Genomic DNA, 16074 nt, shown 5'->3' on the forward strand with positions numbered 1-16074 from the left:
AAGAATCCAGAGGTAAGAGATGATTTCATAAGGACTGTGACGCCAAAAGTGTTCTATCGAGTCATGGTGGCTCACGAGTGAAGTTGTCTCTCTGGCCGTTCTGTGGCTGGATTCTTGGACCTACCAAGACAATTTGGGCGAGATTTGACTTGCAACTCACAACACTCACTCAATGTAGAAAACGATGTGTGCGATATTTTGCCAGTAGGACCGCGTGGCTTGACACTCATAAAAATAACTACAGAATTTAGATGGCGGGACTTCCATTTCGTCGTTGTATCGAAATTACCCAGAATGCAACTCGGACGGCAAAGGGGAAATCACGGGCTTTGAAAAGTACTATATCCCAACCCATGCTTACAGTAAAAGATAGGGCGAAAACCCGTAGAAGGGCAAAAGGTGAGTGAGACAAGGGTCGGGACATAGGGATGGGCGGGTGGGGTTCGTAAGCCCAGGTTATGCCCCATAGCCCAGCGAAGCTTCGAAAGCTCAAGTACACCTTCGGCTGCTACCAATGAGTTGAGTAAAAGACGATATCTCGAGGTAAGATAATATCTTTTACAGTGCGCATGACTCGGGACAGTACTATATCCCAACCCATGCTTACAGTAAAAGATAGGGCGAAAACCCGTAAGCAGGTACTACTGGATTCGCACTCCCTCCTAACTAGGTCCTATGCCAAACCCAATCCCATTCCCAACCCTCGAAGATCCCGGGAAATACCCAGGAGGTGGGAGTAGATGTAACAATCGTGTTTAATGAGGTTACTCAGATTACATGCTAAATGTTCCGCTTTCTGGGTGACTTGCGTAGTGGCGGAGAGGCCGCGCTGGACAGATGAGGGGGGAAGGCAGGTTCAAAACCGTGAAGCTGATTGAGCTCGTCATAACGTGAGGATGTGTCTGGGGTAGCCAGGGAGATCCGTGCCGCAACTGAGTCGGTTTGGAGCGACTTGTGAAGCTGCAGGTAATATTTAGCCATGCGGTGAGATTTCCATCCCACATGCTCTACGATGTCGTCCAAGGCACACCCCGTAACAGCCATGGTAATGGCCCCCCCGCAGCGAAAACTATAGAGGGTCTTGTTGGAGAGACCCGCTGCTTGTAGGTAGCTCTTTAAACGGGCTTCAGCAGCATCCGTGGAAAAAGGGTCGATGAGAACGGCGTTGCCACGCGTGGCACGGAACAGAGGGCCGCTATGAACAGAGACCTTAATCGCCGTACATATAGAAATTTAGTCGTCCAACGCCTTAACAGGGCAAATGGTGGGGTTTGGATGCCTCACTACGGCAAAAACGCTGGAATCGCCGGACCGGACAGTTTTCCCGAAAATATGATTAACAGTATTCCCTTGTCGTTGGGGAATCGTAAAATTTCGGCTGCCTTGATGTTGGCGAGATCTGAAGGGCGGTCACCAGAAAAGAAATGTAGCTTGAAATAGGCTGAGTCTCTTGCAAGAATGTAGAGGTGGATAGGGTCAGTACTGGCTGTATGCAGTTTTCCGTTGATCACTTTGCAAAGGGCTACTAAGTCACCAATAAAGAGCGGTTCTGCTTGTTTCGGGATGGCTCGCGCACGTAACTGTTCTTCCGTCACCGCTTTGAGGTAGCGTTTCACCGCGGGGTGTGCTGCGGGGTTAGGCGTGATGGTAACTGAAATGGTGGTGTCGGTGGTCTCCAGATGATCACGTAGGATGGCTCGCAACTGACCTATGTAGGAGTCAACCGTTTTAAAAGCAAGACGACGAGGGCAGCTGCAGGAAGACGTGGTTTTTGAGGCCCTCCCTTGAAAGGGGCAACTCTCCCGGTGAACTTTAGTCTTTGAATCCTTGTCCTTCCAAATCAAAAAAATATATAATGTCTCTTGGAGACACGCTGTTGAGGGATTTTGGCGGAGATGACCTCCCAAGGAAAGAGGTAAATTCAATCTCCAGGGCACTGCGCTTCCGTCTATACTTAGAGGATGCAAGGTTGTGTTCTAAGGTCTCCCAGCGTGCCGCAAGGGGACACTGGTCAATAACAGACATCTGGTTGTCCTTGTTGGGAGGGGTATCTGGCTGTCGTGGTGTGCCACATTGTTGACAGAAGAGGTAATGTAGGTCGTTTGGCGCAAAGCAGCGAGAACATTCCGTTTGGATAACAGGTTTCCAGAGCATGTATGTCTGGAGTTCAGGCTGAAGGAAAGAAAGGCCAAATTGGTTATTGGTTATCTCCTCTTATAAGAAAAAGCCATAAATCCCATGGCAACGGGAGTTGGCGTGGTTGATGAAACCCGTGTTGCTTAGATGGCCAGAGCAGAACCTCGTGGTTCCCCTTTTTGCCTAGTAAGTGCCGCTCGTTCGCGCACCGACAGAGTACGGGCCACCAATATGGTCTGGGAATGATACCTGGGACGAGAATGGTTGCCTTCGCCTTTGAGGATAACAGGTGTTGAATTGCAGAGCCAATAAGATATATAGGAGGGAATAAGTAACCGTTTTCCTCCCTTCCCAGCTCATCAAGGCGTGGGTTGTGTGCAAAGAAATTTACCCCGGTGGACAAAGCGGTGGGGTGAGGGGTGTAGTGGCGAAGACACTGACTGTTAGAGTCCAGGGCCATGAGGTCAATAGAGTGGGGGCCAGCGAGAGCTTCCACGCGTTCCCAGAAATTTGGAGCCAGCATGACGTCAGCGTCTGACCACTCCCTTGAGGGTTGATCTGCGGGGTTTAAGGCACTCGGTACCCACTCTACGTGAAGAGCTATGTTAAGGCGGAGGGTGGTCTCAAAGATTTGCTTTAGAACGGAGTTTACGCCTTGATTTCTACAACCCTCTCGCAGCCATGCATGATAGAGTACTTTATTGTCAACCAACATGTCCACCCGTGCGTTCTCTAAGTGCGAGGAAAAGGTTTGAAGGGCACTGAGCAAGGCGAAGGCTTCTTTAACAGCAATATCTTTGTGTCCTAGATCTTCACTGAAATAGTCGCCAGTAGTCTCTACCCCTCCAGGAAGAGATAAAGTTGCACCCCAGCGAGATTGTGAGGCGTGGGACCCTAGGAGTTTTACAACTTTGTGTTCTTCGGCGCGCCAAGGGACACATCCGGTCAAGTCTAGGAAACGCCAGTGAAGAATTTCTGCGCGTAAATCTCCCTCGAGTTTTATCGGCACCCCTAGCCTTTGACAACGTGAAATCGCCCGGGCGACCACCCGAGTATACAGCTGTGCTGCGGGAACCATGAGGGTAAGAAATATGCATTTACCCTGAAAACGTTGCAACATGTTTAGAGTGACCCGCTCAAGGGACAAGATTTCTTCCCGCAGAGCGATGAACTTCTCCTTTTTATCCTCTGGAATAGAGAAAGTTTGACGTATAGTGTCAACCAGGTGCCCCAGGAATATTAACCGCTGCGTAGGGATATGAACACATTTGGAGATGTGCAACTGAAGTATCCTAGCTGGGTTAAAAGGGTTGCAGCCACGAAGAAGGCACAGTTCGCTGCCTCGAAACTTGAAGCTCGCCTACACACTGACCCCCATAACTCGCCAAGGTGACGATCGTCCATGTACTGAGAGCATGGGATGCCATAATTTCTCAACGCATGCGTTGCCACCTGACCCAATGTTTGGTAAATATAGGGACTTTCTTTCCATCCCTGGGGAAGCGTTCGCCACACGAGCCACCAGCCTCCCCACTCGGCACCCATGTAGGGCAAGCTATCCGGGGATAGGAGAAAATGGTCAAAACCCGATTTATCGTCTAGTTTGGTGTGATAAGAGTCACGAGACAAATAGCGTGGTAAATTAACCACTTGGTCCAGGGAGAAAGGGCAATGACGCATAAAACAATTAAGATACTGTTGATTATGAACTAAACGAGGCTTGGAAGGCTCAATACTGAGAGGCATGACAACAGCTGGCGGAGGGCTCTCTCCTACTCTGCCCCACACTTTTATAGCCCCCATGGCTATCTTTTGTTCAATCTCTCTCGAGATTATATCGCGATAAAATTTGCACTTTTTATTGTTCGAATAGTACTTATTGGGGGGGATTGAATTGAATTGTTCTTGACGATAATTCCCTTTGAAGGGGATGATGAACTGTTTATATGAGATTCCATTTTTTAACTATCCAAGGATCAAGTCCCCCTGGGGATGATCCTGGGTTAACCGATCCCAAATGGCAAGGTGACGATGGGGTTCCCCCGCCATAAACACTTCAGGGTCCCGTACCCAGACATCTGCAGCGGAGGCATTTATGGCGCCGCTTACTACCGCATCAATCGATGGCTCGGCGGATGAGTAGCTCGGTCCTCCCTTCCCAAAGGGCCATTTCGTAAAGCGTAGTTCGCACTGCTGAAAACGTCGTTCAGCCTCTAAGGGACGAAAATCGCAATCCAGTTCCCATTTGGGGATGGCCGGGTTCTAAAGAAAAAGGACAAAGGACGCGTGACAAAAAGCTCCTAGGAAAGGGAGGACCGACTCATCCCGCCACTTGAATACAAGCAGCTGAAGGTTTGATTACCAGACAGTCGATCTAAGCCCGGATGAATCGGTCAACTGAACTTGAACAGACGAAAGATAATGTAAGACAGCGTGTGTCATGGAAACTAGGACAACGTAGAGAGAAGTACACAGGTAATTAACTGAATACATAACCAAGCTTTATTATTCAATCTGTGCGCGGCTTTTTGGGGGGTGGTTGCTCGCGCCGTTTACGGCAATCACGGGCGAAGTGGCCAGCTTCGCCACAAGCAAAACATTTGTCGCTAGATGCACCCCTGCGGCGGTCAGTCAGGTCGCGTCTGAAACCTTGGGAGCTTCGATAGCGTTCCCCACGAAACTGCACTGGTTGCCTGGAGGTGGATCGCTGTTCGTATCGACGGACAAGTTTGTCGGCCTCTCGCTCAGCTTCAGATGCCAAACAGGCAAAGATGGTGGCACGTAGGTCGACCTGGCGACCAGCTTGTTTAGCAAAGGCGAGTCTGTCCCATAGAGCTGACAGTTGTGCTGTGTCGTCCGCCTTTGACAAGCGTGCCTCGTCTAAAGTGGCCCGTAGTTTGTTCAGGGCAACTGTTTCGTTGAAATCGATGGCGTGACAATAGACTTTAAGTTCGTCACGCATACGGCTGAACCTCCTTGTGTGGTCGGTCCCTTTCAGAGAACTTATCTCCCCTTTCAGCTCTTTTACCAGGCCGACAAGTTCCTGAGTGTAAACGGAATGACAGGAAATAAGAAAACAGATAACAAATCAAACAGATGTGTAAGACATTACTTTATAACACGGAACACGCTAACAGGAAATTCCTTCCTATCGGAGGTGCTCTTAAATCTAGCGATATCACGCTTCACGAATTGATGTACTCAATTTTTCCAGGTAAGCAAGGGCATACCCGCCAAAATAGCTTGCGAAAAAACAAACGGTTTCAATAAGTCCGCCTCGGCAATGTCCCTGTCAGTGGGGTAGGTGCAAACCAGACTTCCGCTCTCTCGGTCGCACATTAGTGTAACCTTTATAGCACGATGCATGGCGGCTCTCTGTGTGGTAGCTACATTTTGAGCACTGAATTAAACTGTGCAGCGATCCAAGCCAGTTTTGTGTTGGTCGCACGATAGGGGACACAATCATGACACGTTACCACACGCGGTGGTCTATCTTAGTCACACGATACTAACTGTATCACATGCACGTTTTATAACACGCCAGTTTTCTGTGTTGGTCGCACAATACGTCACACGCCAGTTTTCTGTGTTGGTGGCACAATACATCACACGACAGTTTTCTGTGATGGTCGCACAACAAAACCCAAATTGACAGCTCTCAGAAAATGATAACATGAATTTGTGTACAACCCTACTAAACTGCAGAGGCCAAAAGACTGGGAATGGCAAATTAGATGATGCCGGTCGACATAGAAAAAACAAGACACGAACTTGTCGGTAAGATGCTTAGTAAACCATATGGACTGGGGTATAGATATCCAGGCATGATAATCGCGTACTGATAAGAAACTAAGCTAGAGCAGCAAGGCATGGCTGCACGCAACTAAAACCCGAACGCGGCACAATGATATCCAGCTATGATAAGCACGTACTGATAAGAAAATAAGCTAGAGCAGCAAAGGCATTGCTGCACACAACTAAAAACCGAACGCGGCACAATGAGATAATGGGTGTAACCAAGAGAAAACTGTGCAATGGGACATAGTAAGGCGAGAAACGAAACCACACAGTTAGCTGACTGAATTAACACCCAAAGGGTATCCCACAGAGAAAGGGTGGCACAGTAAAAAGACCTGCCCTGGTAATTCGGGGCGCAAAAACATATCAGAATGGACCGAAAGGCCATTATAGTTGCAAAACCACTAACTACTGTGCGTGCTGTAAGTAAAGACAGGCTAACCTGATAAGAGGCTTTTGAATGGCTCACCGACGGAGCTGAAGGGCCCGCGGCTCCTTGATCAGTTTGTTAGGCCGACACTGTTGCAGTTGTCGACGCTGCAGGCGTTGTGGTGGTGGTGGCTGACCCAGGAGGGGGTGTAGGGTTTGCGGCCAAAATGGTGGCGACGCTCGCTCCTGGTGCTTGAGGAGTCTGACTCATGCTAATGGCGGTAATTTGCAGAGCGCGAAGGAACACGTCCGGCGAGCACGGTGTGTTGAGTAAAAGACGATATCTCGAGGTAAGATAATATCTTTTACAGTGCGCATGACTCTGGACAGTGGCTCGAATCAAATGGCTCAGTGATGTTCAAACAGCTGTACGAGTGAGAGGCAAAATTGGAGATAAATGCTTAGTCATGAGATTAAAGTTTGCTGTCATGAAGAAATTTTGGTTTTAAAATGAGATTTTGAATTAAAAAATTGGAAGCAAAGATGTGTGTTTTTCAGCTTTCCTCGATGCCGCAGAAAACGGGCATTTTTGGTTTTGCTTGAAAAAAAATGTTGATATGGAACGGCAAACGGAGGATAAACTCAGTTTATTGGCTCTTAAAGCCTAAAACACTTACTAATTGACGCTATTAGTAGACCATAATAACCAGATTGCTGGATTTGAGAACGTGGCCAATCTTGAAAGTGGTAGCCTCTAAAACGGCGAGATTAGTCGCCTTTAGCGGTGAAAGGGTTAATAATTACACTTTTGAATACAGGACCTTGAATTGCTTAGCAAGGTTGAAATGACTTTGCTGTATAATAAGCACATTGCAATTATTTTTGTATTATTTTACAAGGGCTTATTTTTCAGTCAGTATCCCACCTATATGTGAAATATGTTTACTTCAATTCAAGCTGTACAAGCTAAGATTTGCGTAGTAGAAACGTATTGTCCCTTAGCAAGTGTAGAACTACTACCTATGGGCTATGCTCCTTTTCATGTGTTTTCCGCCAAGCAATGGAATGCTCTTCCTGAAAAGTTAAGGAACAGTACTTTTTCTGATTTCAAGAGACGTGTACAAAGCCTGGATACTTTTGGCCAGTAAAACGAATTTGTAAAATTATAGTTACCAGTTTCAGATGTCTTATTTTTATTTATCTTTTTTTCTGGAATTGTTTTGTTTCTGTCAACGTTACATATTTCTCGGAGATATTAAGGGCAAGTTAAGGCCGATTTAGACGGTACAACTTTTGCTTAATACTGTCGCATGCGATTTCTAGAGCGCGCACTGCTAGCCTGTTCAATGTTCCTAGAGAGAAGCGCGAAGGACAGGGCGAGGGGACGAAAACGAGGGCGACTGAAGGAGAGAAAAACAGATAAAGAAGAAGAGCCTGTAATCGTTTTCTTAAACACCTCATGCCGCCTATTTTTTCCAAAATGTGTCAAAATGTCAAACTTTTTATTGTCACGGGAGACCCAAAAGTCTAGGAGACATCTTGTACACGCGAAACTTAAACCTTTACGTTCTCAAGGGTGCAAACCACCGGGAACTGTTAAATGTGGAGGTAGACGATGTCAGGTCTGTGAGCATCTTACCATAGGGGACAGTTTCGAGTCAACTAAAACTAAAACTAATTGTAATTCTAGCAATGTTGTCTATTTGTTGTGTTGTAAAGTGTGTAGGATTTGAGTCATCTCTGTACTACCCCAGCGTGATGTAAGAGGAACGTCACGTGTGTTGCAAAATTGGTTTTAAAAGACGGTAGTCAATATCCCTTTTATATTGTTTTCGGCCTGTTGGTGTTAGCTTTTGCACTGAGTTTTTGTCTTGTTGAAGCGAAATAAACTTGTTATCCCTTGTTTTGTTGTTCTCTTAAAATGTTCTCGCTTACTGAAAATGTTGGGAAAATAATAAGCGCCCACCACCCTGGCGAGAATAAGCGCCCACCCTTATGGGACCAAAATAGAATAAGCACCCAGCCGTTAATCGAATAAATACGGTAATCAGTGTACATCATTGAAGAAGCTAAAAAAATTAAAAAGCTGAAAAGAAAACGATCCTACCCAGACAAAAACCAGTTTACGGGCTTGCAGTGTATGTTAAACCAGTTCTTAATGAGCCCGTGAATTTCCCACAATCAAGCGGGACTGTATGCAAATACGAATATATGAACTCTATTCGACCGATCAAAGCTTGTGCGCATTTCTTTGCTTATTTTTCAGTTGGCTCGCTTTCCTTTGTTTTTTCGGTTGAATATATTCAATAGCCCCTGTCAATTATTAACTGTCTGAAAATCTGGGTGCGGCTTTGGTTGTAAAAGGGGAGGGCGGGGCTGAAAACAATAGCTGATAACAACGGACGAGGGAATTATAACGAGGGGTTCCCCCCCCCCCCTCGCCATATATCGCTCGACTTATTCCCCTTATTTAGTAATTTCAAACATTTCAACAAGTTCTTAATCGTTTATTATTAAAGAAAAAATGAACAACATAACTTTTACCCCTACTACTACTACTACTACTACTACTACTACTACTACTACTACTACTACTACTACTACTACTACTACTGCTACTACTACTACTACTACTACTACTTCTACTACTACTACTACTACTACTATTACTACTACTACTACTACTACTACTACTAGTGCTTCAATAACAGGCGCAACAACAAACTCAAACTCATCTTCTTGTCGACTACTAGTTGGAAGGGAGGTTCTTTCATCGGCGACCACTCATTCCATACTCGTACTGTCCCACTGGTAGCTTTCTTTACATTTGCCGGAATACGACCACTTATCCGTTCAGCAAAGACAGTGTAAGAAGTTTTCGATTAAAAAGACTTCATCTTAACAATCGCTCATCATTGTTTCCACACGGAACGATAGCCGACTGCACACTATTTCCAAAATTTAACAGCAGCCGCTCAACCACGTGTAGTGTACTGAATGCAGTGATTATGCAAGAGTGACAAACATGTTTACCACGCATACCAGCAAACAAAAGCAATTGTTTATACAAATTGTTGTGTGAATAATCCAAAGTTCAGAAAAAAGTTGAGAAAAACATCTTTACGGCCGAAATCTCACTGCCTACTACTGCCGTTAAAAAAAGTTATGTATTTGACTTCCACCTGGTATAAAATAAGCATTTAATTATTTAAGGTCCTTGTCTCTATTAGGAATCCTCACCAACCGAAAAGATAAGCATGTTATTGACCTGTCCCTCGGAAATATGTGATATATTCCCCTCGTGGCGTGCCCCAGGGCTACGCCCTGGGAATATATCACATATCCCCTCGTTCAAGGCCAATAACCCTTACACATTTTGTAATATCCATAACATCAGCACATATATAGCTCAGATCCCCCATACAAATCACACAAATACAGTAATAATTTCATTTTTTTTAGTTCTTTATTTCATCAATTATTGAAGAGATCTGATTACATGCCTGGGATTTTTTAAATAAAACTTGTGTTAATTGACTATCAACCAATTCTTCTACGGCAGCCAAAATTTATAAGTTTCAAATTGTGGTTCAACACAAACAACCAAAACAAGCGAGGTTGTTATATGGATATGGAACTTCTTCGATACTTTCCAACATCAAAAATGCAACAGGCAACATTGCTGGCACTTTGGATGACTTTGGCAGCGCATCTGATGAGAACAAAAACATGTACAGGGAAAGTGAATGAGACGAGTGATTTCGCCACCATTTTGATAAGTCATCAGTCAGATAACTGAACCACTCAAGAAAATAAAACGAATATTATACTTAACGGTAAATGGATTAGTTAAACTAATGGATTAGTTTTTCGATGCTTAACATTCATCCTTCTTCTTGGGAAAATGTTGCCCTTGTCATCCACAAAAAACATGCGATACCGATTTGATATCGTTACTGAGCGCCCAAATGAAACTCGTGTATCCTCTTATCGGCTCAGTCAATTATTAATGAGATGCCCCTCCCCCCACCCCCCCACCAACCCTCACCTGGGGTAATTGGGGTACTTGTAGACTTCAAAAGGGAAATACCCCCATTATGACAAACATCCAAAGAATGCCCGTGGGATTGGTCATGCGGCTTGGAAATGACTGAGCCTTGAAATTAAAAGTAAAGTACGCAGTTTTTCGTCTCTTCTTCTGATAACTATTTTATTTACCTTTGAATTCGGTTGTTTTTGAATGCTCCTCCACCGTTTGCAGCGAGTTTTCATCCCGGAGCACAATCTGCGGCAACACATATCGAATAGCATTGAACATTAGGAGAACTTAAAGGGGCAGTGTCACCTATTTTTTGTGTCACTTTGAACAGCCAAAAAACGTATTTGTAATCGATGGAATCGGATAAATAATGGTTCAGTTTTGTTAATAACAAACCTACTTTTTAAGCAATGAAACGAGTAATAATTATGTTTGGCTACTCGTGGCTAGGATGGAAATGGATTGCAACTTAAAAAAATTGGCCAATTTTTCCAAGTTTATCTTGTGTATTATAGAGAAGTCGCTAAAAACCTGATCATAGTTTGTCCTTCTCCGTTGAAATCCGTTAATATTTTCTTCTTGGCACTCTAAGAGCAATTTCATTTTAGAAAAAAAGTCTTGAGCAGTTTTGATCAAAATACAGCAAAATGACCGTGACAGTGACCCTTTAATTAGAAACTCTTTTGAAAACACAAATTGTTATATGTACCTTGTCAGTTGTGAACATTCTCGAAGATATGCGTTGAAACGTCTGTCCTGGTTTTTTTAAAGCTGAATATTACTTTGAAGCAGGCCCAGAAAAATCGATGCTCGTTCTTTCGAAGTTATAACTTTTACAGCAAAGAAAGTGATCACAAATAAACCCCGTGAAATAAAGTTAACCAATCCAATTCAATCCAGCTTCATCGTGATTATGAGAAGTTTGTCACATGAGGCAATCATTGAAGCCTGGAGTGGGGGCAGTTTAGGTAATGTTTAAAACAAGAGCAGCAGTATTTTATCGGGATTTAAAACCACGAGACGCAGGCGAGTGGTTTTAGACCAGATAAAACACGTGCTGGGAGTGTTTTGAACGGCCTCAAAACTTTCCTAGAAAAGCGTGTGTCAAGAGAGTTCATAACAATGATGCTTTTGTGAACGTTGGAAATTAGCATACGAGAAAAACATGAAACACCGTACATTAATAAGGAGGAGGTTTTATCAGGTTTTAAAACCACTGCACATGATGTTTTATCGACCATTTGATAGGTCAATGGGCTTATGAATTATTAATGTGTTTTTGAAAAGTCTAAAACTCTGAACGAGTTATTTTCACACTGATGAACTCTTTACAGTACTGTGAGACGCGATATATATAATTCACAGTGGCAATGTTCAATCCCTGATTAAACCATTCAACAACACTAGATATTCTGAGGCAGTCAGTTGGTGTTTGTAAGATGCGATGTTAGTTGAGTATGTTAGCCGCAGTTTTCGAAGGCTGAAATGCGTGATCGACGTTGAAAATGCAGCTGATGAACGGAATTGAACCCCTAGCTCTAATCCGTTTAACAACCTGTACATGTAGCAACATGTTAAATGGCGTGATCGACTTTGAAAATGTAGCCTTTGCACTTGCATAAATCCAATCGCGTGATCGATATTAAAAATTGTTAAATGGTACGATTGTCAGCGATGAAAAATATTCACGGCATCGGAGAAAGCTGAAAAACACACATCTTTGCTTCCAATTTTTTAATTCAAAATCTCATTTTAAAACCAAAATTCCTTTATGACAGCAAACTTTAATCTCATGACTAAGCATTTATCTCCAATTTTGTCTCTCACGCGTACAGCTGTTCGAACATCAGCCATTTGATTCGAGCCACTTTTCAAAGCCCGTGATTTCCCCTTTGCCGTCCGAGTTGCATTCTGGGTAATTTCGATACAACGACGAAATGGAAGTCCCGCCATCTTAATTCTGTAGTTTAGTTTTTTTTTTTTTAATAAGTGTCAAGCCACCCGGTCCTACTGGCAAAATATCGCACACATCGTTTTCTTTGCAAGTCAAATCTCGCCCAAATTGTCTTGGTAGGTCCGAGAATCCAGCCACAGAACGGCCAGAGAGACAACTTCACTCGTGAGCCACCATGACTCGATACAAACACTTTTGGCGTCCCAGTCTCTATGAAATCATCTCTCACCTCTGGATTCTTTCAGAGGATTGCCTCTACTCTCCATTCCAGCTTTATGATGCCAGCCTGGGAGCTTCTGCAGTTGAAAATGGCCCGAAAGTACACTTATAAACCGACTACTTACCGATTAGAATGTGTTTGTGCTCGCGAGCAAAACAACAACGCTTCCAATAGGTGACGTCACAAAAAAACTTGAGTCCTCGTTATTGCAGAGCAGCGAACATTTCAAAGGAGATCTTCATATAGGACAACTAAATCCGCTTTTGGTCATCTACATCGAGATAATTGTCCAGAGAGTCCAAGATATATGGCAGTGAAAGAGTTAAGGCAACCAAAGTCTTTCACATCTATCTAGTTTCATTGGGCAAGGAATAAGCAAATAACAAAGTTTAGACAAAATCCAAAATACATGTATCATTACATTCACCTGTTCCATTCATGAGTTGGGGCACAACTAGCGCTTTGATTACACGATTAAACTTCTATTAGATATGCAGCTTTCGTGTGTGGAATGCTGGCAACAAAATCTCTGTTGAATGTTTCATTCCAAACAGAAGAGTAAGTGAAAATACCCTATCACTCCAGGCTATATTTCAGGCTTTCTGTTTGCGGTTTTTCTGTTTTTTTTGTTTTTGTTTCCGCGGAGGTGTATAGAAATCATGGAACACCCGTTTTACACCGAATTCAGGACAGGACAAATTATCTGTTAATCATAAGTAAAAATAACCAGCTCAAACTACAACAGCGAACTGAAGCAAATCGTCTTCTTATATCAGCAGAAAATAAAAATTGATCGGTATCATTGTGAGACAATTGCGTAACGAAAGAAGTGTGTCAATTCATGTTTTTTTGTAACATTTTTCCAACAAGACAATGACTTATTTCTACGCTTCGTAACTAGTAATAAGTCCCAAGAACCAAATAAAGCAAACTAAATGCGTTGTGAATATTTTTCATCGCTGACAATCGTACCATTTAACAATTTTTAATATCGATCACGCGATTGGATTTATGCAAGTCCAAAGGCTACATTTTCAAAGTCGATCACGCGATTTAACATGTTGCTACATGTACAGGTTGTTAAACGGATTAGAGCTAGGGGTTCAATTCCGTTCATCAGCTGCATTTTCAACGTCGATCACGCATTTCAGCCTTCGAAAACTGCGGCTAACATACTCAACTAACATCGCATCTTACAAACACCAACTGACTGCCTCAGAATATCTAGTGTTGTTGAATGGTTTAATCAGGGATTGAACATTGCCACTGTGAATAATATATATCGCGTCTCGCAGTACTGTAAAGAGTTCATCAGTGTGAAAATAACTCGTTCAGAGTTTTAGACTTTTCAAAAACACATTAATAATTCATAAGCCCATTGACCTATCAAATGGTCGATAAAACATCATGTGCAGTGGTTTTAAAACCTGATAAAACCTCCTCCTTATTAATGTACGGTGTTTCATGTTTTTCTCGTATGCTAATTTCCAACGTTCACAAAAGCATCATTGTTATGAACTCTCTTGACACACGCTTTTCTAGGAATGTTTTGAGGCCGTTCAAAACACTCCCAACACGTGTTTTATCTGGTCTAAAACCACTCGCCTGCGTCTCGTGGTTTTAAATCCCGATAAAAATACTGCTGCTCTTGTTTTAAACATTACCTAAACCACCCCCACTCCAGGGTTCAATGATTGCCTCATGTGACAAACTTCTCATAATCACGCATGTAAAGAGGTGTTGACAGGCTAAACACGGCTCATAAGCTCGTGATAACGTGGAACCGAACGTGACCTCAGAGTTTTGCTCTAACAAGTATATCCGCCAAGGATTTTCCTTTTCTGTATGAGATAAGGGGAGGCTCTTTGTATATTTCTCTTAGCAAAGGTTGGTTCTGAATTAAATGCCATTTGCTCATTAAGATGTTTTTGAGATTAGGCAGCGCCGGGTGGTACGTTGTTGTGAAAGAGTTTTGCCCTTACGGGTTATGTCTTCCAAAGAAACACCCTTTTCTCTATGAAAAGAGCGGTGCTCCCGGTAAAATTTTCTTTTGGCGCTGGATTTTCTTCTTATTAAATGCCATATATGATTTGGAGGATTTGCGCGATAGACACTGAACAAAGCCATGTGTTTAACTGTCGCATGTGTGGTAATTGATCTCAAAGGTCATTTGGCCTCTTTTTGTTACGTTTCCGTTTAGCGACTGTCGTTCTTATGCAGTTTGTGGCATTTAAATTAGGCTTGGTATGGCTCATTTCAGTGCGTCTGGTGACAGTATAGCCTCTTTTTTTATCGTTCTAAGGATAGGATTTGAACCGTGTAAATAACTATGCATTATCTTGCAGCTTTTGTCAGATTGCCGGGCCCGGCTATTTGCTTTTGTTGCAAGATGCTGTGCTTCTTATCACGGTTATTTGTCCCTTGATCCGTTCTTAAGCATTGTAGCTTCTTTGAAAGCTATGCAATGCGTTAAATTGAGGGCTAAAGGCCCCTTAAGTTACGGCTGTGTGTTTCGTTGTCGCTCCGCTAAGCTCTGTAACTGTGAGGTTTGTGTTGCGGGAGCTTAGTATTTTCCTCCTGTGCTTACGTGCTCTGGCCAGGGGCTGCTTCTAGTCCTTCGGCCGTAAGTAAATTCTGTAGCATTTAAGGCGATGGTCAGGCAAGTTTTTCTTAAGCAAGACTGCAGTTTCGGAACTAAAGCGTTCCTCGTCAGTTGCTACTATGTTGAATTCTTTAAGTGCGGTAGAAGCTATGAGCATTCTGTGGCAGATGTTCTACATGCTGTTTAAATACTTGTAGTCAGGATCGAAAATTCTGGCTTGCTATTGGTTGTGAGATTGTGACCAATGGCAATAGCGTGGGAGATGTTCTGATCCGAGTTGTGTTGTGTTTTCTATGAGGTCTGAAAGTGTTCTTGGTGTAGTGAAACTAGCTCGGTTTTGTATATCTAAGAGTGAAAAGGGCGTCTTTTCTTCTCATGTGCGAGATATTTTCCATTTTTAACTCTCTTTATCACCCATGTACACTCTGTTGTTATAACTTCTTCACACGAGTTATGACGGAGCACTGTCCAAAAATATATCAAGCATGTAAAGAGGTGTTGACAGGCCAAACGCGGCTCATAAGCTCGTGATAACGTGGAACCGAACGTGACCTCAGAGTTTTGCTCTAACAAGTATATCCGCCAAGGATTTTCCTTTTCTGTATGAGATAAGGGGAGGCTCTTTGTATATTTCTCTTAGCAAAGGTTGGTTCTGAATTAAATGCCATTTGCTCATTAAGATGTTTTTGAGATTAGGCAGCGCCGGGTGGTACGTTGTTGTGAAAGAGTTTTGCCCTTACGGGTTATGTCTTCCAAAGAAACACCCTTTTCTCTATGAAAAGAGCGGTGCTCCCGGTAAAATTTTCTTTTGGCGCTGGATTTTCTTCTTATTAAATGCCATATATGATTTGGAGGATTTGCGCGATAGACACTGAACAAAGCCATGTGTTTAACTGTCGCATGTGTGGTAATTGATCTCAAAGGTCATTTGGCCTCTTTTTGTTACGTTTCCGTTT

The 16074-nt window shown here is 43.3% G+C and overlaps 1 long non-coding RNA gene across 1 annotated transcript; it reads right to left on the reverse strand.

Moving 5' to 3' along the window:
- Positions 1-9750: 9750 nt before the first annotated feature.
- On the reverse strand, positions 9751-11279 carry LOC146451005 (uncharacterized). The gene is made up of 3 exons (XR_014860199.1): positions 11052-11279; positions 10522-10588; positions 9751-10015 (listed from the first exon to the last, which is right to left on the reverse strand). It is a non-coding gene; the product is annotated as an uncharacterized LOC146451005 (long non-coding RNA).
- Positions 11280-16074: the final 4795 nt, after the last annotated feature.

Source organism: Pavona decussata, unplaced genomic scaffold (assembly GCF_977016875.1).
Source record: "Pavona decussata unplaced genomic scaffold, jaPavDecu1.1 SCAFFOLD_416, whole genome shotgun sequence".
In the NCBI taxonomy this organism is placed as follows: Eukaryota; Metazoa; Cnidaria; class Anthozoa; order Scleractinia; family Agariciidae; genus Pavona; species Pavona decussata.